The sequence below is a fragment of the Bos javanicus genome, chromosome 2 (assembly GCF_032452875.1).
Source record: "Bos javanicus breed banteng chromosome 2, ARS-OSU_banteng_1.0, whole genome shotgun sequence".
Taxonomy (NCBI): Eukaryota; Metazoa; Chordata; class Mammalia; order Artiodactyla; family Bovidae; genus Bos; species Bos javanicus.
Window position 1 is genome coordinate 15,413,564 of NC_083869.1, and position 27,488 is coordinate 15,441,051.

Here is a 27,488-nt window from a genome sequence, read left to right on the forward strand (position 1 = left end):
GGGTAAGCCTGTGTATTCCATTCCCTTTCCCCCACTTCTCACCTCCTCCTTCCCAATCTGCTATTTAACAACAGATGAACCAAGAGCCTCATGCTATTGGGCTTGGAAGGTTGTTTTGTGCTAGAGTAAAAGTCATTATGTAAAAAAATTATAGTAGTACTGTATTCAAGAGAGAAGTTCTGAGTAGGATCTTCACCACACAATTCAGAGACCCTCTTCACATGCCTAGAAGCTTGATACTTCTCATCAGTGACTCTATAGGAAACATTTGAACCTTTCTCCCAGATATTTGAATGTCCAGGTCTTTTGGAGGTATATTTCCCTCTTGTTTATGGTTATTCCTCCCCTGATCATATCAGCAGTGATCTGCTATATAACTTAGTCTGCTTTGAAGACCACCTGATATGCTTTTCCCACTCTCATTAGCCATACCTCGTCTCTTTATACAAAGCCAGTGTTTCTACTCAACTTCTGTGTCAGCTTGGAATTTTATGTCTGTGACTTCTTTCTGACGTTAGACATAATGACTCTGACATTAGAAATGTTGGACATTTTAAATCATGGTTTCTAAACTATTCTCAAGCTTACATGATCTCTTTCCTTCTGTGATTCTAATACTCTTCTGAAGAGCATCTTGGATTCTAGTCTTTCTTCTGCTCCCAACCATCTCTATGAACTCTCAGTACAATCTTTTCAAATTAATCTCTTGGTTATTTTACTCTTTGCACACCATAGCAGATACGATACGTGATGCTGTTTGTCACACCAGTCACGGAGAAGGACCACAAGTCACTAGATTGGAACCACATGGCTGTATTCCAGCACACGGGATATGATCTGACACAATCATCACATCTGGTGAAGGTACACGACAGCCACTATGCCTCAGCCGTCTCTCTTTTCCCTTCCATGGTGATTTGGGAAGCTGTGTCATCAGAGGGCAACACCATCGGATTAAGGGAGTCTGGATACCCAGCTGACTGCAGAGAAGAAAGACATAACTACTTCACAGCAGGTTTTTATGAGGAAGAAATAAATGCTCTTATACCTAGTCATTGGCTTTTCAGGATCTGCCTGTTGCAGAACTTGTGTGATATTCTTAATATTCTCTGAACCTTTTTAAATTTAATTTCCAGAAAACAACCTTTTACTTAGACAATTAAGGTTCTTCCTGATCTGCTTCTAACCAAGGCAAGTGCGGATCAGATGCCAGACCTTGAGTTTAGCATTATACTTTACATGCAACCTCTCATTCACCTTTATAACAACCTAACGAGGGAAACCTAATGAAAAAGTTGACTTAAAGCTCAACATTCAGAAAACGAAGATCATGGCATCTGGTCCCAATCACTTCATGGGAAATAGATGGGGAAACAGTAGAAACAGCGTCAGACTTTATCTTTTTGGGCTCCAAAATCACTGCAGATGGTGACTGCAGCCATGAAATTAAAAGACGCTTACTCCTTGGAAGGAAAGTGATGACCAACCTAGATAGCATATTCAAAAGCAGAGACTTACTTTGCCAACAAAGGTCTGTCTAATCAAGGCTATGGTTTTTCAGTGGTCATGTATGGATGTGACAGTTGGACTGTGAAGAAAGCTGAGCGCCAAAGAATTGATGCTTTTGAACTGTGGTGTTGGAGAAGACTCTTGAGAGTCTCTTGGACTGCAAGGAGATCAAACCAGTCCATTCTGAAGGAGATCAGCCCTCGGATTTCTTTGGAAGGACTGATGTTAAAGCTGAAACTCCAGTACTTTGGCCACCTCATGTGAAAAGTTGACTCATTGGAAAAGACTCTGATGCTGGGAGAGATTGGGGGCAGGAGGAGAGGGGGACGACAGAGGATGAGATGGCTGGATGTCATCACTGACTCGATGGACATGAGTCTGAGTGAACTCTGGGAGTTGGTGATAGACAGGGAGGCCTGGCGTGCTGTGATTCATGGGATTGCAAAGAGTTAGACATGACTAAGTGACTGAACTGAACTGAACTGAACTGAATGAGGGAAACTGAGCTTCTAAGAGGTTAAATAATGTACACCAACTCACAAAACTAACCCCAAAGCCTACACTCTTTGAACTACATCTAATTTTTCTATCTCTTTGCAAGTTTCTCTCCTGGAGATGTTTGAAAAACATGTCACCCAATACTTAAGACTGCTGCACCACCATACATGCTGTCTTTAGCTGTGGGTCTAGTTAGGAATAAGGCCTGGGTTGCCTGGGAGTGATTGCAAGCACTGAAGAAGTTCTTTCCCATTGTAAGGGTAGCTATTTTGCCACAGTAATTAAAGAACTGTAGCGCACCATGGAAAGGGAGGCAGGAGAATGCACCCATGCTAGTCTGGACAGGAGGTTTTCTGCAACAGTTCCTGGGGCTATAGCACGTCTGTAAGCAGCAAATTCTACTGCTCTGTGAAAGGCCATTGAGAGTCAATGTACGTGAAGGAGCCTTGACAAGTTAGGTAGCCCTATGGCTCCCAGGTGTCTCAGCAGTAAAGAATCCACCTGCAGTGTGAGAGCCACAGGAGATGTGGGTTCAATCTCTGGGTCAGGAAATCCCCTACTAGGAGGAAATGGCAACCCACTCCAGTACTCTTGCCTGGGAAACTCAATGGACAGAAGAGCCTGGCGGGATACAGTCCACGGGGTCACAGAGAGTCAGACACGACTGAGCACGCATGCAAACATGCGATCAAGCTGCATGTTTACTTTCTCCCTAAGTCTGGGAGTGACATCAACTGGCCACTGCGGCAACAAGCATTTGGAGGCTTCCATCCTGACTTTCAAACTCACCTCATAGTATTTCTATTAATAGCTGGCAGAGCTCGGCTGAGAGCTGTCATAATCCCACGGGGCCGTGCGAGCCGTTCTGAAGAACACGTGTTAGTTCAGAAACAAAGCAGAAGCGAAAGCTCATCAACAGTCCTGGGCAGACCGAGCTCCTAGGGCAGAAATGAGCTTTGTGTTCAAAGACTTCTATCAGGTTAAAACGTTCTATTTTACTTAAACAGAAAACCTCTGTTGGTAGCCACACAACTTTGACCAGACGAAGATTTTCTGTGTGTTACTTGGCATAAGGACATGCAAAAGTTTCCTATTACAATAGTCTTATAACTTGGAAAAATTAGTAACTCCCACCATGCAACCCTTGAAGGATCATGTGCTAATGAAGAAGATGCTCTAATAATTAGGCCTAGAGCCCACTGAATGTAACACCTTCCAATTAGCACTCCCCAGCATGAATACTGCCATTATCATTAAACAACAAAGACAAAAATGGGTATCAATCCACATAATAGAAAATAATTGATGAAGTTGGAGGGCGTGATTATTTGTGATTACTTTACAGTCATGCACAGAAAGTAGGAGAACCACAGCTAGTGGTTAATCTCTGGCTACCTCTTTGAAGATAATGAAATTGGCTTCCTACTGATGATTATTCATTAACAATTAATTCTTTCTCAGTGATCTGCCTCATTTTCAGCTTCTCACTACAAACATGCAATGGAATAATTACAAGTGGAAATGAAAAAGCAATTAGTGGCAGATAATGCCAACATCTGATTAAAAAACAGTAGAACAGATTAGCAGTTCCGTAACTGCAAGTCTGCTGCCTTCGGTGGGGAGGTGTAAGTCACCCGGTTATACTGCACTTCAAGCTGTGCTTTCTCTTTTATTGCTTCCCCTCCATCATGGTCTGCCACATTAAATGTTCCCTTTTATTCTAGGGGGCATTAGCTTGTTGTAAATACTTTCTACAGATTAAGCAGCTTTGGGGATGATTTGTGATCCTACATGCTGAAATTCTAAAAGGCACTGTCTCATAATACAATGCTAAAATCCATATCTGTATACCATTCTTTGGGGATCACAGAAAATACCATATATTTCTTTGCTTTTGTTTCAGCTTAACTCTTGTTAAATGTTTCCAGAAGAAGAGCATCACTAAATCAAAAACAAGCACCTTCTTTAAGCACCCATGGATGCCTTGGTCTTACAGGTTGGTTTCTCTCCTTGTAATAATGCGGGCCACAAACTGATGGTGGATTTTCACTTATCATTTACTAAGGAGTAAGATAGTTCTGGCTGCCGTAGAAATAATCCCTCAATAAAAGGCTTATAATTTCACTGTTCTCAGTGATCCAACTGGTGTGTCAGTGCTTCATATGATGTAGAACTATATAGGGAGTGTCAAAACCAACAATTCATAAGGCAAACAAAATGCAATTCTCTTAATAACTTGGCAGATGCTTTAATATGAAGATCTAATAAGATCCTGTCACTGAATTTGACATAGTAGGAGTGTAGACCATAGCTGTTTTAGGAAAACAGATTTTTTTGGGGGGAAGAAAAAAGCTATGTACTTAGCTATAGAATTATTGGCTGTATATTATCTTACCAGATCCATAAAGATCAAAATAATAAGAAGGTGTGAAATGGAAATAAAGCAAAATTTGATGAGCTGATATTTAGCTGATATGCACCAATATTATAACTTAAATATCTGTTAAGATTGGTCATTTCTCATTCAGTACGGCTGCTGAAGATTCTGGATATCATCTTTGCATATAATAAAATGCTACTAAGCATCTTCTATTACACTGAACAGTGTAGGGACATTGATATTAATTAGACACACCAGCTCAAAATCTAGTGTGAGAGAAGGACATGTAAAGAAAAGAGTGAAGTAAAAGATGATGATTGTTATGTTAGGGGCATTTACAGGGTTTGAAAGGGAGTTTTACAGGGTACAAGGAAGAGCAATAGTGACTGGAAAGACTTCCTAAGCAGATGATGTTTGGATTAAATCTTGGAAGGTGTTATTCTTGCAGGGATCAACAGAGCAAAGAGCATTACAAGTGGGGAACATATGAATCAAGGCACAGAGGTAGGAGACAGTCTGGCATGTTAGGAGAACGCTGCTGGTTAAGTACACAGCCAGACAGCAGGGTGTGAGGATGAGACCTGCAAAGAGAGAAGCTGGAGAGACAGGTAGCCTGCCCATGGAAGGTGTATATGCTGTGCTAATGAATTCAACCGTATGAAGTGAAAAACCCTTCCGTTCCTCAGGCAGGTATTTATCAAGATAAAACGTTTATGTCTCTATAGAGTTCAAAATTCGAAAGTCACATACATTCATGATGGAAAGTTCTCTACAAAGCCTAAGTGTCTTGACTTGAAACACGGCTGTGAATTTCTTAGAGTAACATAAATTAAGTCATAAAGACAGCAACAATACCTTGGTACTATCTTTTTAGTATCTTTATCCAGAAAACTAAAATTCTGTCACATCAACAGAAAAATATCTGAAGAGTAGGGATAGAACTATTATGCTTTTTATAAATTAATCACATATTTTGATTTTGTAGCATGCAAAGTCTAACAAAGTCTCCTTCACTGGCTATGTGATCTTAATGAAAGTTGTTTACCATCTAATGCCTCAGTTTTCTTACAAGTGGGATGTATCTATTAAGGAGTTTAACTAGAAAACAGAATTAATAAACCACAACTCTCATCTGCTTATGAAGTCTCTTCAAAATTAATGTGTCACAAACCTCCCTTTAGGAATTATATTTAAATATAGCAAAGACAAAAACAAACAGAATAAAACATCAATGCTCTTCTTAACAGAATGAGGGATAGTGGGTGAAAAGAAAGAAATACATTTTCATAAACTCTATTAAGTACTCACAGACATGCCTTGATTTGGAGGGGTGAGAGGTGAGATGAGGGCAGGCCATGGGAGAGATAGGGGCCGACAACACTGAAGAAACTTGCTCTCATTCTTAAACACCCCATCGGAGCTGGAAGGAGAGAAATGCATAGCCTTATCAAACTCCAAGTCAGGAGTGTCATGTACTGGGAAGGGTGCAGTTGACACTAGGAAGCTTTTATGAATCATAAAGTAGCCTCTAATCTGGAGTACTAGCGACTATCAAGAAAGGCTCTGAAAGAAATGATGACCAAACTCCACTTAAAGACGAGTTTTCTGTCACAATACCAATATGAATCATAGCTGGCTGCCACACACACACACACACACACATCCCTTCCCACCCTCACACACACACACACACACACACACATATACAAGCAGTCCAATTTTCTTTCTTTCTTTCTTTTTACCAATTTTCTTTGCTCAGAGCTTGCACTTCTCATCTGTAATTTACACTGGTCCCTCAAGTGGTTTTAAAGCTCATACCTATGCTGATGACTTTCAAATTTGTATCTGCAGTTCTGACCTCTACCCTGAACTTGATTTGTGAATCCCCTTGCCAACTCAAGTAGCTGATGTCTAATATGCATCTCATAGCATCACGTTTTAAACTCAACTCCTGATTCCAGTTGCTCTGCACCTTTGCCCTTCTTCAAGTTTTCTTCATCAGAAAATGACAACAAAAACACAGAACTTGTACTGGATTCTTCTCTTTATCTTATTTTCTAAATCTAATCCATCAACACATGCATGCATGCTTCAGTCACATCCAACCCTTTGTGACCGTATAGACTGTAGCCTGCCAGACTCTTCTGTCTGTGGGATTTCCCAGGCAAGAATACTGGAGCCCATTGCCATGCCCTCCTCCAAGAGATCTTCCTGACCCAGGGATCAAACCTGCTTCTCTTGGGTCTCCTGCATCAGCAGGTGTGTTCTTTACCACTAGCACCACCTGGGAAGCCAAATCCATCAACATATTGTTTAATTTACCTTGAAAGAGTATCAGAAATCTGACCACATTTGGTCTCTTCCACTGCTACCTCCTCTTACAGGCCTCTGCCAATCACCCAAACCTCTGCAACAGGCTTCTACCTGGTCTTCCTGTTCTGCTCTTGCCAACCCCCTCCATTGACAGAGGAATTCTTAAAAATACAAATCTTAATACTTCCCTATTTAAAACTCTGAGATGGCTTTGCATCTCAAAGTAAAATCCAAACACTGTGACCTCCAAGCCTGCTGGTGATTGGGCCCCAGACACAATCTCATTTCTTCCCATTCATTCTAGGTTCTCTCAAGGCTCTCTTTGTTGAGGGGACAAGAGCCTAAGTTGGTTCAGGGAGGACAGTCAAGAGTTCAGTTGTAGAGATACTGATTTTAATGTACTTGTGACATGTCCTAGAGACATGAAGAAGGCAGTTTCATCATGGATCTGGAGTCCAAGCAGAAATGTCTGGAACTAGAGATATATATCTGCAAGTCATCTGCACATGTGTCATCTGGAACTCTTGGCGTGGATGTCCTAGAAAGAGGAGATAAGGAACCTAGAACCACAGGAATATAACTTTATAAAAAAGACAGATAAGCAGCCACCAAGAGGAAAGAGGAAAATTGGGAGAGTGATTTGGTAGAAGCCCAGGAGGTGAGATGGAGAAGGCAATGGCACCCCACTCCAGTACTCTTGCCTGGAAAATCCCATGGACGGAGGAGCCTGGTAGGCTGCAGTCCCTGGGGTCGCTAGGAGTCAGACACGACTGGGCGACTTCACTTTCACTTTTCACTTTCATGCATTGGAGAAGGAAATGGCAACCCACTCCAGTGTTCTTCCCTGGAGAATCCCAGGGATGGGGGAGCCTGGTGGGCTGCCGTCTATGGGGTCGCACAGAGTTGGACACGACTGAAGTGACTCAGCAGCAGCAGCAGCAGCAGCAGGTGGTGAGAAATGGGAGTTGGTATCAACAGCTATCTTTTAAGAAGTTTGATAGTGAGGAAAGGAGAGGATGCAGTTGCAGGGAGAGATGTGCAGTCATGGAAAAAAGATTCCTTTTTATAGGTGAGATATGAACATGCTTAAAAGCAGATAAGAATTATACATTTGAGGGGAGAATGATAATAAGTAAAACTTTTTTAAAGGAGGAAGGAAATAAAAGCATCACAAGTCTGAGAAGGTGGGATGCCATGATATCAGAAACACAGCTGATTAATTTTTGAAGTCAGTAACTTAGAAAATAAACATTTACAGAGTTTTTCAAGAAGCATTTAACAGATGTCTAAATGCAAATCTTATACATTAAAATTGCAAGAGAGAAATAAATGAAAGAAATCTTAGATAATACAGCTAAAGGAAAATAAACAAAAAACACTGAGAAGCAAAAAATTAAAAGATGAAACTAAAGTAAAAGAGAAAGAATGAGTGGGAAGGAGAGTCAGCCTAAAAGTGACAAGATGAATAGGATAAATATATTACTGAAATAAAGAGATTTCCAATATTTGGTCAAAAAATTAAAATCTATATGCTACATACAAAATATCTATAAGCGATACACATAATGAAACTCAGTGAATAAAAGGAAAATGTTGGATAATCTTACTATTTATTTATTTATCAGTTCAACTTGCTTTAAAGACAACCAAAGCCTAATATGACAGTATAATTGCTGTAATCATAAAATGCTGAATAATTTAGTATCAAAGTATTTATGAAGTAAAACTAAAGAAAAAAACACAGAAAAGTAATGGGAAACTTAAGCTCACAGGTTTTTTTTAAAGAACATCAGATAAAAATGATTAAGGTTATAGAAGACATGAATGATATCATTCCTAAAGTTTATTTAACAGTTATATCATGAGTTCTATACCTTATAAGGAGGGAGTCTCCATTTTTCAACTGTCTTTGAAAAATTTACCAAAAAATGATCATATGTAATAACCTCAAAACAACCAATACAAGTATAACAGACCAATATAAGCCATTTTCATAGATCATAGTGCAATAAAATTTCATAAGTAACTTTAGGTCAGCACGCTTTTAGAAAGACCCATTTGCAGAATGTATGTTAACAGAATATGTCATGGTTGTGAAACTGTGGATTTACTTACTTACCAGTCATTTTCCATGGACAAGTGTTTATGGAGCTATTTATCAAAAGACTATTTCATAATTTTCAGAATATTTTCAGTGACTTCTTTTAATGAATGTTTACAAGGTTATTCAGATTAATATAATAATTTAGCTTACTCCAACTAGTAGTTATGTACAGACGTGAGAGTTAGACCAGAAAGAAGGCTGAGTACCAAAGAATTGATGCTTTTGAACTGTGGTGCTGGAGAAGACTCTTAAGAGTCCTGGGACTGCAAGGAGATCAAAGTAGTCCATCCTAAAGGAAATCAACCCTGAATATTCATTGGAAGGACTGATGCTGAAGCTGAAGCTCCAATACTTTGGCCACCTATGTGAACAGCCAACACATTGGAAAAGACCCTAATTCTGAGAAAGATTGAAGGTAAAAGGAGAAAGGGCAGCAGATGAGGTGGTTGGATGGCATCACTGACTCAACAGATATGAATTTGAGCAAATTCTGGGACAATGTGAAAGACAAAGGATCCTGGTGTGCTGCAATCCATGGGGTCACAAAGAGGTGGGCACGACTTAGCAACTGAATGACAATGACAACTCCAACCAAGGTATGTGTCCCAGATCCAGATCTGCAACTGTCACATTCAGTACTGATTTCATGTCGAATAATAATAAATTTTGTTTACCTTGAAAGAATAAATTTAGTCTATTCAAAGGAGGGAAAATATATCACTGACGTGCTGATCTGCAAAGTCAATCTAAATTACACATATGTTCCTACTCACTGTGTAGATCTTATCATGAAAGACATGAAATTTTTCTCCAAATTATCACAGAAAACAGTAATTGTTTGTCATCATTGCTAATACTTTCTCACAGCTGAGACAAAAATAGAGCATTCACTTTGTCTGTCCTTAGCACAATTGACAATCATTATAGCTTCATTTGGTTCTTTCCCTTAAATTTTTAAAACATCTCTGGTAGGGAGAGCTTCTGGGATGCACGACATAGCTAGTAGATCTTATTTTCAGAACAGCACCTTAAACATATGGAACAAGTTGTTCTCATTAGGTACCACTGCCTTAGCACCATCTATGCATAACCCAGTACATCACTTGTGTGCTATTGTTCACCTTGAAGTTATCAATAATTTTAAAATTTCTTTCCCAGTTCTAAGAGTTAATAAAGAATGGCCAAACAATATTTCTTCTTGGACTGCTTTATCCAAATTACGTTTCACAAACACCAAAAGATCAGCTGAGTGGCTATATCAGAGAATTCGTCTTAGAGACTCCGGGGAGTATTATGGACTCTTTTGTAATCAACACAACAAATGGAGCCCCATATTTGGACTACCTCTGTCATTGTTTGATAAATTATTACATTTGACAGAGTTGCTCCACAGGATTTTTTTTTCCTTCGCTTTGTTCCAGAGAGCATTATTTGCACTGTATGGCAGCCAAACAGTAATGGGTGTCTCATCAATAACTCGAATAACTCTAACTTTGACGTTGAACACACTGTAAACAAGACTTCTGCAACTTTTGCAGTTTCATCTACCACCCTGCGTTGATGTTTCTGTCTATCCAATGCCTTCCTGCTTTGTTTTAAAAAGCTCAACATTTCACATAGTAGTCCTTGTACATTTCAAAATTGATGTTTCAGATAGAATGCTTCCTTGCCACCACTGTGAATGTCCCTAAACATGCTTATTCTAATGGAAGAATTTATGTTCATTTTCAATCCACTAAAATCCAAATATAAAACAATTTTCACTATATGTCCATATTTCTTGTTTACAGCTGGTGTTTTTACAACAGTAACAGGTGGTATCAGATGGTTCATCAATTTGACCTTCCTACTATTCTGAAAGCATATGACTCATTTCATTACAAACACCATTGCACCCATATTTCCATCAACCTCTTCAGGTATAATGCCTTAAAAGACTTATATATAAAGCCCAGAACTGTGTGTGATAGGTTCAAGGAAAAAAAGGAAATCAAAGAATCCACAATCCCAAATACAGTTAATATTTACTGTTTAAAATGATAGGTAGGTGCCATCAATGAAAAAACGCCATAAAAACACAAAAATTCAGTATATGAGGATCCATTTTAGTGATCAAACAAGCTATTTCATACTAACATCCTAGGAGTTTCACTTCAAAGGGTCTTAATAGGTGTGCCTGAACACCATCACAAGACACACGAGGCCTAGGTACACAGTCGCCCCTTGGGCTAACTAAGTTAGCCACATCCCATGTGAAAATATTTCAAGAACACTGATTTAAGTCAAAATCTTAAAATACATATTTAAATAACTATGTAAATTATTTTAAATCCTGTAACATATATATTATACATTTAGAAATACTGTATGTTACACTATAATGTAATGTATGATTTTCTGTGATTAACTTTCAGTTCTAATTAATATTTCATACTGGTAAACTTCAGGCCTTGGTGCAAGTTTATATAACTTCTCTAGTCTTCAGATCTTTGACCCATAAAAGGAAAAATAATAGTATACTTCTATCACTGAGTTATTGTGAAGATTAAATGAAATTACCCATATGGAGTGTCTAGAAGAGAGTAAATTTTTATAAATCTTGACTACTATGATGATATAAACACTAGATTCATACAGACTTTTTTGTTGTTAACTAAGAATATTAGGATTTGCATTTGTATATCAGCCCATTAACTCTATGCCCTCAGTGATTAAGCAGCAATCACTTCAGAGAACAAAAAACAAGTTAGCCCTGCTGTACTAATGTGATTTTTTAGCTGAAGAAATTAATGACTAAAGCTGGACTTTCTACTCTTGTGAAGGGTAGTGCACAGTTCTGCTTGCACAAACAGTTATATAACTTCATATGGTCATGTAACCAATAATAATGATAGTGAATATTATATTAATTGAATATTGGCTATATAAATTCAGTTCAGTTGCTTAGTCATGTCCAACTCTTTGAGATACCATGGACTGACTGCAGCATGCCAGGCCTCCCTGTCCATCACCAGCTCCCAGAGTTTACTCAAACTCATCTCAAGAGTTGGTGATCCCATCGAACCATCTCATCCTCTGTCGCCCCCTTCTCCTCCCACCTCAACCTTTCCCAGCATCAGGGTCTTTTCTAAGGAGTCAGCTCTTCACATCAGGTGGCCAAAGTATTAGAATTTCAGCTTCAACATCAGTCCTTTCAATGAATATTCAGAAGTGATTTCCTTTAGGATGGACTGGTTGGATCTCCTTGCAGTCCAAAGGACTCTCAAGAGTCTTCTCCAACACCACAGTTCAAAAGCATCAATTCTTCGATGCTCAGCTTTCTTTATAGTCCAACTCTCACATCCATACATGACTACTGGAAAAACCATAGCCTTGACGAGATGGACCTTTGTTGGCAAAGTAATATCTCTGCTTTTTAATATGCTGTCTATGTTGGTTATAATTTTTCTTCCAAGGAGTAAGTATCTTTTAATTCCATGGCTGCAGTTACCATCTGCAGTAATTTTGGAGTCCCAAAAATAAAGCCTGCTACTGTGTCCACTGTTCCTCCATCTATTCGCCATGAAGTGATGGAACCAGATGCCATGATCTTTGTTTTCTGAATGTTGAGCTTTAAGCCAACTTTTTCACTCTCCTCTTTCACTTTCATCAAGAGGCTTTTGAGTTCCTCTTCACTTTCTGCCATAAGGGTGGTGTCATCTGCATATCTGAGGTTATTGATATTTCTCCTGACAATCTTGATTCCAGCTTGTGTTTCTTTCAGTCCAGCGTTTCTCATGATGTACTCTGCATATAAGTTAAATAAGCAGGGCGACAATATACGGCCTTGATGTGCTGCTTTTCCTATTTGGAACCGGTCTGTTGTTTCATGTCCAGTTCTAACTATTGCTTCCTGACCTGCATATAGGTTTCTCAAAAGGCAGGTTGGGTCGTCTGGTATTCCCATCTCTTTCAGAATTGTCCACATTTTATTGTGATTCACACAATCAAAGGCTTTGGCATAGTCAATAAAGCAGAAATAGATGTTTTTCTGGAACTCTCTTGCTTTTTCCATGATCCAGCAGATGTTGGCAATTTGATCTCTGGTTCCTCTGCCTTTTCTAAAACCAGCTTGAACATCTGGAAGTTCACGGTTCACGTATTGCAGAAGCCTGGCTTGGAGAATTTTGAGCATTACTTTACTAGTGTGTGAGATGAGTGCAATTGTGCGGTAGTTTGAGCATTTTTTGGCATTGACTTTCTTTGGGATTAGAATGAAAACTACCCTTTTCCAGTCCTGTGGCCACTGCTGAGTTTTCCAAATTTGTTGGCATATTGAGTGCAGCACTTTCACAGCATCATCTTTCTGGATTTGAAATAGCTCAGCTGGAATTCCATCACCTCCACGAGCTTTGTTTGCAGTGATGCTTTCTAAGGACCACTTGACTTCACGTTCCAGGATGTCTGGCTCTAGGTGAATGACCTACAGTAACAAAATTATCTAATGGTTATATTATAAAGTTTTTAAAAGATAAATTTTATTTTAAGAGTATATTTTATTTAACCTAGTTTAATTAAAATATTACTTCATAACACAATCAATGAAGTTATTAATAAGATATTTTATATTTTTTGGTGCTAAACCTTCAAAATCTGATGAATATTTCATATTTATAGCATATTTCAATTTGGAATAGCCATATATCAAATATTCGAGAGCTACATGTTGCTAAAGCTGTCTGTTACATACTGCAGCACATACACTGCAATGTATGATGTATAAAACCTTTACCTTCATTGAAAAATATTTAGTTTCTAATATATAACAAATTATTATGTGCATTAACAAATAATATAATATTATAAAAAAGTATTTGTAAAGAATCATATTCTTTAGATAAATGAAGACTGTAGATTCTCTCCTTTCCCTTCTTTCCTTCCTTTCTAAATATGTATTTCTCTTACAAAAGGGTGCACACTGTATATACTTTTATAATTGTTTATGTAGTATAACAGTATAGAATTGGCTGGGTTTGTATAGTAGTCACACTACATTCTATCTTGGTCGTTAAAGGAAACTTTTCCACACTTCAGTTTTTTTTTTTTTTAATCTGTAAATAACAGTATAAACATCATAGGGATATTATAAGGATTAAATGAATTCATACAAATTAATTGTTAAACAAATGATAAGCATTATTATGACTTTAATGGCTTCTTCATTTTATTTCATGTACTATTTTAATACTTCTTTGTCATCCCACATAATGAATGTAGCAAAACCTTTTTACCAGTTCTCTATTAAAGACTTGGCTTGTTTCTAATCATCATTATTGTACAAATGCTCCAGCGCATATCATGGTAGAAGTGTTAGTCACTCAGTCATGTCCAAATTTTGCAAACCCATGGACTGTAGCCCTCTGGGCTCCTCTGTCCATAGGATTCTCCAGGCAAGAATCTTGGAGTGGGTTGTCATTCCCTTCTCCAGGGGATCTTCCCCACCCAGAGACTGAACCAGGTCTTCTTCACTGCAGGCAGATTCTTTGTCATCATTCTTTGTTGTTCTTTGAGCCATCAGCAAAGCCATATCATGGTACATGCAGCATTTTGCATATGAATCTGTATGTAAGAGGATAAATATCTAGAAATGGAACTTATAGATCAAATATTACACACTTTAAAAATTTTAATGTATGTTGCCAAATTGTTCCTCACAGAGACTCTACCAATTTACTACCTAATAATAATATACAACAATGTCCATTTTTCCTTTTATAGGATGTTAAGAATTTAAGGTATTTTTTAAATGACACCTCAAATGCAACCTAAGATATATATTTTGTGCTTTCTTTAAATATGCTTTAAAAAAAGCATATTTAACTGATTTGAATGAAAAATCAAAGTTTATTTCAGAAATTTTAAACATATATCTTAGAACTCTTAGAGAATTCAGAAGAGATGTGATATAGGAGAAAAATAAGAAGAGATATAATCACTTAATTTCTCCCATATTTTTCCTATCTGATTGGAGAGTACTAATATTTCAATGTCTCACAATAATTAACAAGTTAATTTCACTAATTTATCACTTTTAAAAGTTTAATTATTTCTATATATCATTTTGGATCACTTTACATTCAATTAGGAAATAAAAGTAGTGAACTGTGTTATTATAATTTAATTTATACAACATTATGGCTTTATAACTAACTCATATTATTAAAATAACATCTCAAGATTGGACTTTTTGATTGCTGATCTGTAAATTCCTACAGACTATGATTATAAAGTACTAATGATGAAGGTCCTGGGAAGCACTTCTGTCCTTATTCTGGTTAGGCCCATCACCCCTGAGTCAGGGCATGAGCTGTGTCAAAGCAGTGTCCTGTCTGGGGCTCCTGTCTCATTAGCAAGAACAGGAAAAAGTAGGATGTCCCAGAAATTTTCTGGCAAGGCTATAGCATGCAGTCACAAGTTAAGCAAATTGAATAAATCTGACAATATTATACTTAGGAAGGCAAATTGCAATATATATATATGTTTTAGATAGACTGAGGATAAATATGTATTTTTTCAATTTCCCTACTTGTGGTCACTGAAGCTTTTTGAAAACTGGCTTTCTCTCCTGGCTTTGTTACTCTCAGTAAAGAATGAGGTTCTTGTTGAAGCTGAGTGAGAGGTTAAGTGCCCAGAAATAATGCACCAAACACGATATTGCAAAGGGAGAATCTGCAACAACATGGGTGACTTTGAGGATATTATGCTAAATGAAATAAGTCAGACAAAGACAAATACTGTATGATCTCACCTCTATGTAGAATTAAAAAAGCAGCAACAAAAACAATCCTCATAGAAATAGAGTTCAGCCCTGTGGTTTCTAGAGGCAGAGGGTGGGGAAAGGAGGAACTGGAGAAAGGTGGTCAAAAGGTACAAACTCCCAGCTACCAGATAAAGAAGGACTGTGGATGGAATGTACAGCAGGATGGTTGTAGTTAACACTGCTGTAAGTTATTAAGAGACTAAACAAATCCTAAGAGCTCTCATCACAAGAATATCTTTCGAGTTCTTTCTATCTATATGGGAAGATGGATGTTAGCTGAACCTATGGTGGTAATTATTTTACAATATATGTAAATCAAACTGCCATGCTGTATGCCTTAAACTTATACAGTAATTATTTCAATTATTTCTCAAAAAAAAAAACAACTGGGGAGAGGGGGAGAAAATGAACTATAAAATAGCTTCACTTTAGGAAGCAACAGTTTAGAAGAGATTTCATTCTGTACGTTTTCTAAATATTGTCTTTAATGGAAAAATAAAGAGGCAAAGATTCAACAATGTGGCTGGAAGCCTTCTTTCAGAATCCTCTTTATTATGATTAATATGAGCCTTATCATCTTATGAGTCCTTCCTGAATAAGATAGACAAATAAGAATAGATAGGTGGGATATATATTTTTAAAATACATATAAATATGGAAATATAAATATGTGTGAATGAGAGGGGAGAGGGTGCCAAAAATAAAAGACAAGGAGCTTCCCAGTGGCCCAGTAGCTAGGACTCCATGCTCCCAATGCAGGGGCCCAGGGTTGATCCCTAGTCAGGGAACTAGATCATCCCACAGGCCACAGTTAAAAAAAAGATCCTGATTGCCCAACTAAGACAGGCACAGCCAAACAAATAAGTTTATAAATAAATAAAAATAAAAGAGAAGCTGTGGCAACAAGGTATGAAGAGAAAGACAGGGAAATCTTCTGTGTGTTCATCTACAGAGTGATACCACTGAACAATGTTCTATTTTCTGGGGAAAATGTTAATAGACAAACAAAGAAAGGGATATATATGACAGAGAATATGTACCATGACAAACTTCATTCAAAAGAAATAACATCTATTAGACTGCTCAGTCGCTCAGTCGTGGTGGACTCTTTATGACCTCAAGGACTGGAGCCTGCCAGACTCCTTTCTTCATGGGGAGAATACTGGTGTGGGTTGCCACGCCCATATACAGGTATCTTCCCAACCTAGGGATTGAACCCAGGTTTCCCACATTGCAGGCGGATTCTCTACTGTCTAAGCCACCAGGGAAGACATAGAACACTTGAGTGGGTAGCCTATCCCTTCTCCAGAGGAACTTCTCAACCCAGGAATCAAACTGGGGTCTCCTGCATCTCAGGCAGATTCTTTACCAGCTGAGCTACCTGGGAAGCCAGATATTTTTATATTTTACATTTTAGTCTTAATATGAGTATCCATATTCTCTAAGCCTATATTCATTTCTATAAGAATAGGAAAACATACTCTTGTTATGCTCTAAAATTGGATAAAATATTAGTTATGTATTATTTTCTTCATCATATATGTTGTTATTGTTCAGTTGCTCAGTTCATATCTGACTCTTTGCAACCCCATGAACTGCAGCACACCATGCTTTCCTGTCCTTCACTGTCTCCTGGAGTTTGCTCAAACTCATGTGCATTGAGTCGATAATGCCATCAAATCATTTCATACTGTGTCACTCCCTTTTCCTCCTTTCCTCAATCTTCCTCAGCATCAGGGTCTTTTCTAACAAGTAAGCTCTTTGCATCAGGTGGCCAAAGTATTGGAGCTTCAGCATCAGTCCTTTCAATGAGTATTCAGGGTTGATTTCCTTTAGGATTGACTGATTTGATCTCCTTGCAGTCCAAGGGACTCTCAAGAGTCTTTTTCAGCACCACAGTTCAAAAGCATCGATTCTTCGGTGCTCAGCTTTCTTTATGGTCCAACTCTCACATCCGTACATGACTACTGGAAGAACCACAACCTTGACTAGACAGACCTTTGTTGGCAAAGTAATGTCTTTGCTTTTGAATGCCGTCTAGGTTTGTCATAGCTTTTCTTCCAAAGAACAGGTGTCTTAATTTCATGATTGCAGTCACCATCTGCAGTAATTTTGGAGCCTAGAAAATAAAGTCTGTCACTGTTTCCATTTTTTTCCCCCATCATGAAGTGATAAGACTGGATGCCATGATCTTAGTTTTTTGATTGCTGAGTTTTAAGCCAACTTTTTCACTCTCCTCCTTCACTTTCATCAAGAGGCTTTTAGTTCCTCTTCACTTTCTGCCATTAGGGTGGTATCAACTGCATATATGAGGTTACTGATATTTCTCCCAGCAATCTTGATTATAGCCTGTGATTTATTCAGCATGTCATTTCACACAATGTACTCTGCATATAAGTTAAATAAGCAGGGTGATAATATACAGCCTTGACATACTCCTTTCCCAATTGTGAACCAGTCCATTGTTTCATTTATGGTTCTATCTATGCTTCTTGTCCTGCACACATGTTTCTCAGGACACAGGTAAGGTGGTCTGGTATTCCCAACTCTTTCGGAACTGTCCACAGTTTGTTGTGGTCCACACAGTCAAAGGCTTTTTCAATGGAGCAGAAGTAGATGTTTTTTCTGGAATTCTTTTGCTTTTTCTATCATCCAATAGATGTTGGCAATTTGATCTCTGCTTCCTCTGCCTTTTCTAAATCCAGCTTGTATATCTGGAAGTTCTCAGTTCATGTACTGTTGAAGCCTAGCTTGAAGGATTTTGAGCATTACCTTGCTAGCAAGTTAAATGAACACAATTGTGCAGTAGTTTGAATAGTCTTTGGCATTGCCCTTATTTGGGATTGGACTAAAATTGTAGTTAAGGTAAAAAATTCTGTATGAGAAAATCAACTAACACAAAAAAGTTTTGTATGTGTTTACCTATGTGAAACTAAATACCTAAATTAGGAAACATGGGAAATGTGTTTTATAGTTGCTGTAAACCAAAAGCATAGTCAATGCTGAAAAATACAAATTCCCCCACTCTGCTACTTTCAGGAATTTTCCTACAAGCAAATACCTGATCTGTGCATTGATGCTGCACGACACACTGAGCTGTCAAATACCAGTTCTCATAACTGGCATCGCTCAAGTGCTCTTTGTTTCTCATGTGTAATTTCACTGGTACTTTATCACAGTTAGACATTTCCCTGCCCTGTCTTACAGTCACCAAAAGATAAGACAGTGAAGCCAGAGTTTTGTTTTTTGTTTTTTTAAATAAAAATTGTGTGTTAAAATTCAGGAGATGCCAAAGCACATTAGAAGGGAGAAAAGTGTAGAAGAATTTGACCACTGATAGCAAAGAACTTGCCCTCCTACTAGATAAAATAATGTTGAGGCAGTTATTTCATATTTTTGTTTATACATATGTATTTATTTAATTATATTGTGATGGGTTCTACCATACATCAACAGGAATCAGCATTAGGTATACATGTTTCCTTTTTTATTTTGTATTTAATGTGACTGTAACTAAAGGCTCAAATAGAGAAAATTAATGGAGGAGGGCATGGCAATGCGCTCCAGTATTCTTGCCTGGAGAATCCCATGGACAGAGGAGCCTGGTGGGATACAGTCCCTAGGGTCAAAAAGAGTCAGATGTGACTGAAGCGACTTTAGCACAGCACAACTGCTCTGGTAATACTTTTAATAAAGTAAAGAAAAAAGCAAACATTGAAAATCAGTGTGAGAAAGAACTTAAAACATGCAGGCACATGTTTGCGTCTCTGAATCTTCAGCAGTGAGTACTGATTGCAAAGGTGGTGGCACAGAGCATGGAGCAGGTGTGATGCTGAGGGCATCTGCCATCTCCTCTTTTAGAGTCTGCAGCTGGTATCACTTTTGCTTTCCCATAACCCATATTCAATTTCCAGATTTATAAAGAGAAGGTATTTGATTGGGTATTTCCTAGAATCTTCTCCAGCTCTCACCCTCTTAACTCAACACAACAACATTTTGGAGGTAGTGTCAGTGTGTGGGAGGAGAGTTGAGTAGAGGAAAATATACCTCTGATGAGCATTTACTTAGATTAGTTCATTCCATACCCCAAACCACATTTGCACAATACAATCCTTCTTCTCTTTTTGCCAGATAAAGAATTGGTACTGAGAAGCTGAATAGATGTCATCACACAGCTAAAGGGAACAGGAAAGCTGAAAGTCAAATGATCAGTGACATTAAGCCCTAGCTCTTTCCTCACCAGCATGCTCCTTAACACTTTATTTTACTTTGCCCCAAATTGTCTGTGAAGATCTGATTTGAACAATCTTTAGGTTAACAGAAACTCCTTTTCAAAATTCTAATCTTCCCCTTCTGTTGCTGTTGAGCCCTCCATCTGATGTTTTGCTCTTCTGAGACCAGTGTTTATGTAAACCGTTGACTGCATATGTTTCCTCAAAGACAAATTTCTCTATGAGCAGAGCTGAAAATATTGCTTTAAGGAAGCTGTAGTTTCCTTAAAGCAGGTGAATAAATATACTTACATCTGCTTTTGTTTTTCATTCACTATCACATAAAAACAAGACCGAGTTTCCTGCAAATTACAGTGAATCTTTCAAGCCTGTATGTTTAAGGATAAGCTAGTTTCTGATCAGCAAAGAGAAAAAACACTCAAGAAGCACCTATTACAGCTGAAGATCTCCTCCCTGACTGTGTACCATGATGGAGCTGAACATCAGGGTGCACCCAGATCTCCTGTCAAATATTTGTCATGGAATTAATATCAATTGGAAAAATAAAATCCAGTCAGCCCTCAGGAACCATGTTAGACATTAGTATGAACTAAACAGATGTGAATCTGTCCTCAAAGAGCTTAGAATCTAAAGTGTGATCATTCAGTAGAGTTTCCACTAACCTCATGTAGGCTTTCAAATATAAATTAAAATTAAATAGACTTTTAAAGTAAGTCGGTTGCACTAGCCATATTTCAAGGGTTCAATAGCCAACTTATTGGACAGTCCAGATTTTACACCATTTCTATCAATACAGAAAGATACACAGTCCTGGTGTAGAATGAAATCAACATCTAGAAGTATGGTGTGCAATCAAAGTACACCTGCCAGGATGGCAACCCCACGCAATGCCAGAGCGGAGTCAGAGAAATGGCAGACTTTCAGGTTGGGCAGAAGACTTGGAAATAGATATAAATATACAGATACGCACATAAACGCTGAAGTTCTATTTGTACCTGGGACTATTTTTGCTTCATCCAATCATTCCACTGGTCCATCTCTCTATGGTGCACCAATACCACACTTTTCACTTATTCACAACTTACCGTAAGGTTTTAACATCTGTTAGAGATAGTTCCCATTTAGTGTTTCCTTTTTGCCTGTGTCTTTGTTTTTCTGCTTATTTCTTTTTAAAATTGAAATTTAACTGACAGAAAATGTTGTATTAGTTTTAGGTGTATAGCATAATCATTTGACATATGTGTACATTGCAAAACTATTACTCCAACAAGTTTAGCTAACATCCATCACCACATGCAGTTACATTTTTTTCTTGTGATGAAGACTTTTAAAATCTACTTTCTTAGCAACTTTCAAACATGCAGTACAATATTAATTAGTATAGTTAACAACTATAGTCACTGTGTTGTTCACTACATTGCCAGATTTACTTACCTTACCTTGTACTCACCAATCTGTTCTCTGTATCTATGAGTTCAGGTTTTTTTTTTTTCTTTCAGATTTCATATACAAATGAAGTCATATGGTATTTGTCACTGTCTGATTTATTTCACGCAACATAATGCTGTCAAGGTCTACCCATGTTTTATATATGTAACATACATGTAAACATACAAACATATACTTTACCTATTCATCTATTACACTTGGGTTTTTTCCATGTTCTGGCTACTGTAAATCATGCTGCATTATTATAATGTTGTTGTTGTTCAGTTGCCAAGTCATGTCTGACTCTTTGCAATCCCATGGACTGCAGCACACCAGGCCTCCCTGTTGCTCACCATCTCCTGGAGTTTGCCCAAGTTCATGTCCATTGAAGCGGTGATGTCATCCAGCCATCTCATCCTCTGTCACCCCTTTCTTCTGCCTTCAATCTTTCCCAACATCAGGGTCTTCTCCAAGCTTTTCATATCAGGTGGCCAAAGTATTAGAGCTTCAGCATCAGTCCTTCCAATGAGTATGCAGGGTTTATTTCCTTTAGGATTGACTGATTTGACCTCCTTTTGTCCAAGGGACTCTTGAGAGTCTTCCAGCACCACAGTTCAAAAGCATCAATTCTTTAGTGCTCTGCCTTCTTGGTCCAACTCTCACATCCATACATGGCTACTGGAAAGACCATAGCCTTCACTATACGGACCTTTGCTGGCAAAGGTTATGTCTTTGCTTTTTAATACATTGTCTAGGTTTGTCATAGCTTTCCTGCCAAGAAGCAGTCATCTCCTAATTTCATGGCTACAGTCACCATCTGCAGTGATTTTAGAGCCCAAGAAGAGGAAATCTGTTACTGCTTCCACCTCTTCCCCTTCTATTTGCCATGAAGTGATGGGACTGGATGCATGATCTTAGTTTTTTTAATATTGGGTTTTAAGCTGGTTTTTTCATGCTCCTCTTTCACCCTCATCTGGAGAAGAGCATGGGAACCCACTCCAATATTCTTGCTTGGAGAACCCCATGGACAGAGCAGCCTGGCAGGCTACAGTTGATAGAGTCACAAAGAGTTGGGCACAACTGAAGTGACTTAGCATCCACCCTCATCAAGAAGCTCTTTAGTTACTCTTTGCTTTCTGCCATTAGAGTGATACATCATCCACATATCTGAGGTTGTTGATTTTTCTTCCAGCAATCTGGATTCCAGCTTGTAACTCATCCAGCCCAGCATTTTGCATGATGTGCTCATGTATAAGTTAAACAGGATGACAATAAACATCCTTGTTGTACTCCTTTCTAAATCCTGAACCAGTCAGTTGTTTCATAAAGGGTTCTGACTGCTGCTTCTTGACCAGCATACAGGTTTCTCAGGAAACAGGTAAGGTGGTCTGGTATCCCCATTTCTTTGAAGAGTTTTCCACAGTTTGTTGTGATCTACACAGTCAAAGGCTTTAGCATAGTCAATGAAACAGAGGTATGTTTTTCTAGAATTCTTTTGATTTCTCTATGATTCATGGAATCTTGGCAATTTGATCTCTGGTTCTGCCTTTTCTAAACCTAGCTTGAACATCTGGAAGTTCTCGATTCATGAACTGTTGAAGCCAAGCTTGAAGAATTTTCAGCATAACCTTATTAGCATGGGAGATAAGTGCAATTGTCCAGTAGTTTGAACATTCTTTAGTACTACCCTTCTTGGGAATTGGGATGAAGATTGACCTTTTTCAGTCCTGTGGCCACTGTTGGGTTTTCCAAATTTGCTGACATATTGAGTACAGCACTTTGATAGCATCATCTTTTAGGATTTTAAATAGCTCTGCTGGAATTCCATCACATCCACTAGCTTTACTGGCAGCAGTGCTTCTAAAGGTCCACTTAACTTCATGCTGCAGAATTTCTGGCTCTGGGTGAGTGACCACACCATCATGGTTATCTGGGTCATTAAAATCTTTTTTGTGCAGTTCTGTGTATTCTTGCTATCTCTTCTGCTTCTTTTAGGTCTTTACCATTTCTGTCCTTTATTGTGCCCATCTTTGGCTGACACGTTTCTTTGATATTTTCAGTTTTCTTGAAGAGATCGCTGATCTTTCACCTTCTGTTGTTTTCCACTATTTCTTTGCATCATTCATTGAAGAAGGCCTTCTTGTCCCTCTTTGCTATTATCTGGAACTCTGCATTCAGTTAGGTATACCTTTCCCTTTCTTCCTTGTTTTTGCTTCTCTTATTTCCTGCGCTATGCTTAAAGACTCCTCAAATAACCCCTAATATGATTTTGTTTCTTTGGCATAAATGCTCACAGTGGGAATGCTGGATCATATGGTAGTTCTATTTTTAATTTTTTGAGGAACTTCCATACTATTTCCTGTAGTAGCTGCATCAGTTTACAGCAACTACAGGAACCCAAAAGGATGCAGGTTTCTTTTTCTCCACGTCCTCATCATCAGTTTTTATTTTTGATAACAACCATTCTGACAGGTATGTGGTGATATCTCACTATGGCTTTAATTTGCATTTTACCTAATGACTAGTGATGTTGAGGGTGTTCAGCACCTTTCTGTGTACCTGCTGGGCCATTTGTATGTTTTCTTTGGGAAAATGTCTACAGAGGTCTGCTAATTTGTAAATAAGACTGTTTTTGCTATTGAGTTAATCAGTTCTTTATATATTTGGGATATTATCCCTTATCAGAATCATGATTTTAAAATATTTTCTCCCATTCAGTAGGTTGCCTTTTCATTTTGTTGATGATTTCCTTTGGTATGCAGAAACTTTTTAGTTTGATGTAATCCCACTTGTTTATTTTTGCTTTTGCTGCCTCTTGGGGTCAAATTCAAAAAAATCATTGCCAAGACTAATGGTCAAGGAGCTTACCCACTGTTTTCTTCTAGGAGTTTTACAGTTTCAGGTCTTATGTTCAAGTTTTAAATCCATGAGTTGATTTTTTTGTTTGGTGTAAGATAGCAGTCTATTTCATTCTTTTGCATATGGCTGTCCACATAGCCTTTCTTTCTAGTGTTCTCTTTGCTCTTCCTGTATGTTTATTTTTATGCATGATTTGGTGGCTCAGATAGTAAAGCATCTGCCTGCAATGTGGGAGACCCAGGTTCGATCCCTGGGTTGGGAAGATCCCCTGGAGAAGGAAATGGCAAACCACTCCAATACTCTTGCCTGGAAAATTCCATGGACAGAGGAGCCTTGTAGGCTACAGTCCATGGGGTCGCAAAGAGTCAGACATGACTGAGTGACTTTCACTTTCACCTAGCTTTATAAAAATGTCTTTTGATACTTTTATCATACCTTTCACATTTATGTATTTTAAAAATATTTTACATATTTTAACCTGAATTCTTTTTCAAACTATCTTCAATTTTAACAGAGATCATGGTTTCTTTAAAAAGTACAATTTTTGTAATAATAAATTAATGAAACCTATTTATACCTTTATGAAACAGTTATTTCAACTTCAGAATTATGTAAATAGCCTGTATTAAGCCTACCGTGTGTTAAGAATATTACATGCATTCTTACTTGATAAGATTCTTACACATATAAAGTACAAATTATTATCTAGTTTACATATGAGAAGTCTGAGGCATATAGAGATTATGAAAATTCTTCTAGGATTTTAAGCTGGGTCTACCTAAAATCAAAGCCTGCTGAAAATCATACTGAAAATATGAAACATTGCTTCCTTTAAAAACTAACATTAGTCAGAGTCCAAGTAATATGTAATTTGAAAAAGTGAATACACTTGCTTTCATTTGTGTTATATCAGGCTGACTAGAGTTTGTGATTTTAAAAGGTCAGTAACCACTGGAATGAATATGTTAGTATAAAATGAGATGTCACACGGAAACTCAAGAAGTTGTGTTCTAGCCTGGTCATTATGATTGCTTACTGAGGCAAGCCCCTCTTTGAAACTCGCCTTCTTCTATGTACAGTGGGATACCATATCCATCTCTCAGAGTTTGTATGGCAACAAAGTAAGCAAACATGAATAATAATACTTGGAGATAACAGAAATATTTAGGCCAATGATATCTAGAAGACATTTCAAAAGTCCATGTGCAAAACTAATACAATAGCTTCAGATTAAAAAGACAATATAAATACAGGTCAACTCTTCGCTAGATCACTCTGCCTCATTTAACACATTTTTTTCTTTTTAAACAAAAATGATGGTCATTCAATATGTTTCTAGGCAATCACATTTCTTTAATTTAGAAATAGCAGTATTAATATGTGCCTCCACATAGATATTATTCATCAGAAGGTCTAACAATTTCAATTACTTTATGTAGAAAAAAATCTACAGAAAGAATATGGAAGGTCAAATTCTTACAAAATGTATGTGGCTTTCATTTTCAATACTTCCTATTTTCATTTAGCGTTTTCTCACGGGACTTAAATACTTCTGCTTCTAATGTGAACATTTGAAACAGTAAGTAAACTTTCAAGAGGGTTATTTCTTATTTTGCCCAACCTGTTGTGCACAGCTCTAGTTTCATTTCTGAGTTGGTATAACCAGTTTTGAGAGGGAATTTATAGTGAGCAACTATGAGGAGGGAATTTACTTTGTTCCATAAAACAGAGATTTTCTGATCCACCATATATTGTACTTGGAGAGTTTTGGAAAGACAAATTTCTCTATTTATGAAGCCTTACAAACTCAAGAAGTATGTGACTTATTTTTGTTCCCTTTCTGGCCCCTTCCATTTTCCTGCCTGGCCATGACACACCATTTTCCCAGTAACTTAATTTACTTAACTTAGTTCTTCCTTTCACTACATCCTTTCCACCTGCGCAGGGGATTTAAGTTGGGCCTGAAGTCAAAGTCCATGCATATGAGAAAGTCACATATCTGTCACTTCTATCTCGTCCATCCCAATGGAGGATGCTGTTAGCTTAAACTAAGCTAGTCTAGCCTCAGTGTAACTCCCTTCTGCGTCACTGCACATCTTTTCACAGTCCTACACACAAATGCCGCCACATTACCATCTCTCTCCACGTCAGGCCTGCCCAAATGATATTTTCTGTGTTTTTGATCATTTATACCAGTGAGTCCCACCTTGACTGAATATTAGAATCATCTCAATAGCTTTTTTTTTGAAAAATATTTGCTAACTGTATATATTGATATCAGATGCCTTCATATCAGATGCCTCAGTAGCTTTTAAACCATATAAATGCCTCCTGGGCTTCACATAAGTCAAATAAGATTTTCTTGGGATGGCTATGGATATTCACTATTTCAGTGTGCAACTAAGGTTGAAAAAGTGAAAAATGAAAGTGTTAGTCAGTGGTGTCCGACTCTTTGTGACTCCATGGACTGTAGCCTACTAGGCTTCTCTGTCCTTGGGATTCTCCAGGCAAGAATACTAGAGTATACCTCCAGGGGACCCTCCCATTGAACCTAGGTCCCCTGCATTGCAGGCAGATTCTTTACCATCTGAGGCCACCAGGGAAGCCCCAGGCTTGAAAATGACAAGCTTAAAATACACATTCTTTAAATATCTGCCTGAATCCTACTTTCAGAACTACATCAACTCATTTGGGTCTTATGATTGCCAGACTACCTATGTTATAATTCCTTCCATTTCTGTTATCATTTAGAATTATTTCATATTTTCCCATTCATTTATTGAGTGAGTTCTTGAGTACTTACTGAGTGCTTACTTCTTGCAAAGGCTTATCTTATGTCTGTCATACATATATGTAATCTCTCTGCAACCAGCTGAAACAACCTTGAAGATATGTTATATCATATTTTCCCACTAACTAAAGCAGATCCAATATAGTTATAAGTGTGTATGAGATCTCAATAAATACTTCTGATGAGTACCTCCAGTTTCACATTTTATTCTCTTAACCACTCATCTTTTCAGTACATATTTATTAAACTGCTAACTATGTGGAAGATACTTTGATAGATTTTTTTTTAAAGAATAATAGTCACCTTGCATGACTACCAAACATATTTACTTCTTTTGTGGCTTTCTGTTTATATGTTGATGTGATTTTTTTTTTCTTTTCTATTGAACAATGCATCCTGATACCTTAAATTTATTGGATACTTCTTATATGTCAGACATTCTTCTGAGTTATTTGCACTTAATTATCCAATAGCCCAGCCTCATGAGACATCACCTGTACCTTCTGAGAGGAGAAATGACTGTTCCAAGTTACCCGGACAGTAAGAGACAAAGCTGGGTTTACAGCCCAGACAGC

The 27,488-nt window shown here is 37.8% G+C and overlaps 2 long non-coding RNA genes across 2 annotated transcripts in view; one reads left to right on the plus strand and one right to left on the minus strand.

The window, feature by feature from the left end:
- Positions 1 to 1,283: 1,283 nt before the first annotated feature.
- Positions 1,284 to 27,488, minus strand: part of LOC133257666 (uncharacterized) — a 34,813-nt gene continuing 8,608 nt past the window's right edge. Inside the window, exons 3-4 of the long non-coding RNA XR_009739637.1 lie at positions 5,696 to 5,807; positions 1,284 to 2,945 (exon numbers count right to left, since the gene is read on the minus strand). This is a non-coding gene — a long non-coding RNA (uncharacterized LOC133257666). The remainder of the gene's footprint in view (positions 2,946 to 5,695; positions 5,808 to 27,488) is intronic.
- Positions 23,200 to 25,701, plus strand: LOC133257670 (uncharacterized). The gene is made up of 2 exons (XR_009739640.1): positions 23,200 to 23,735; positions 25,649 to 25,701. It is a non-coding gene; the product is annotated as an uncharacterized LOC133257670 (long non-coding RNA).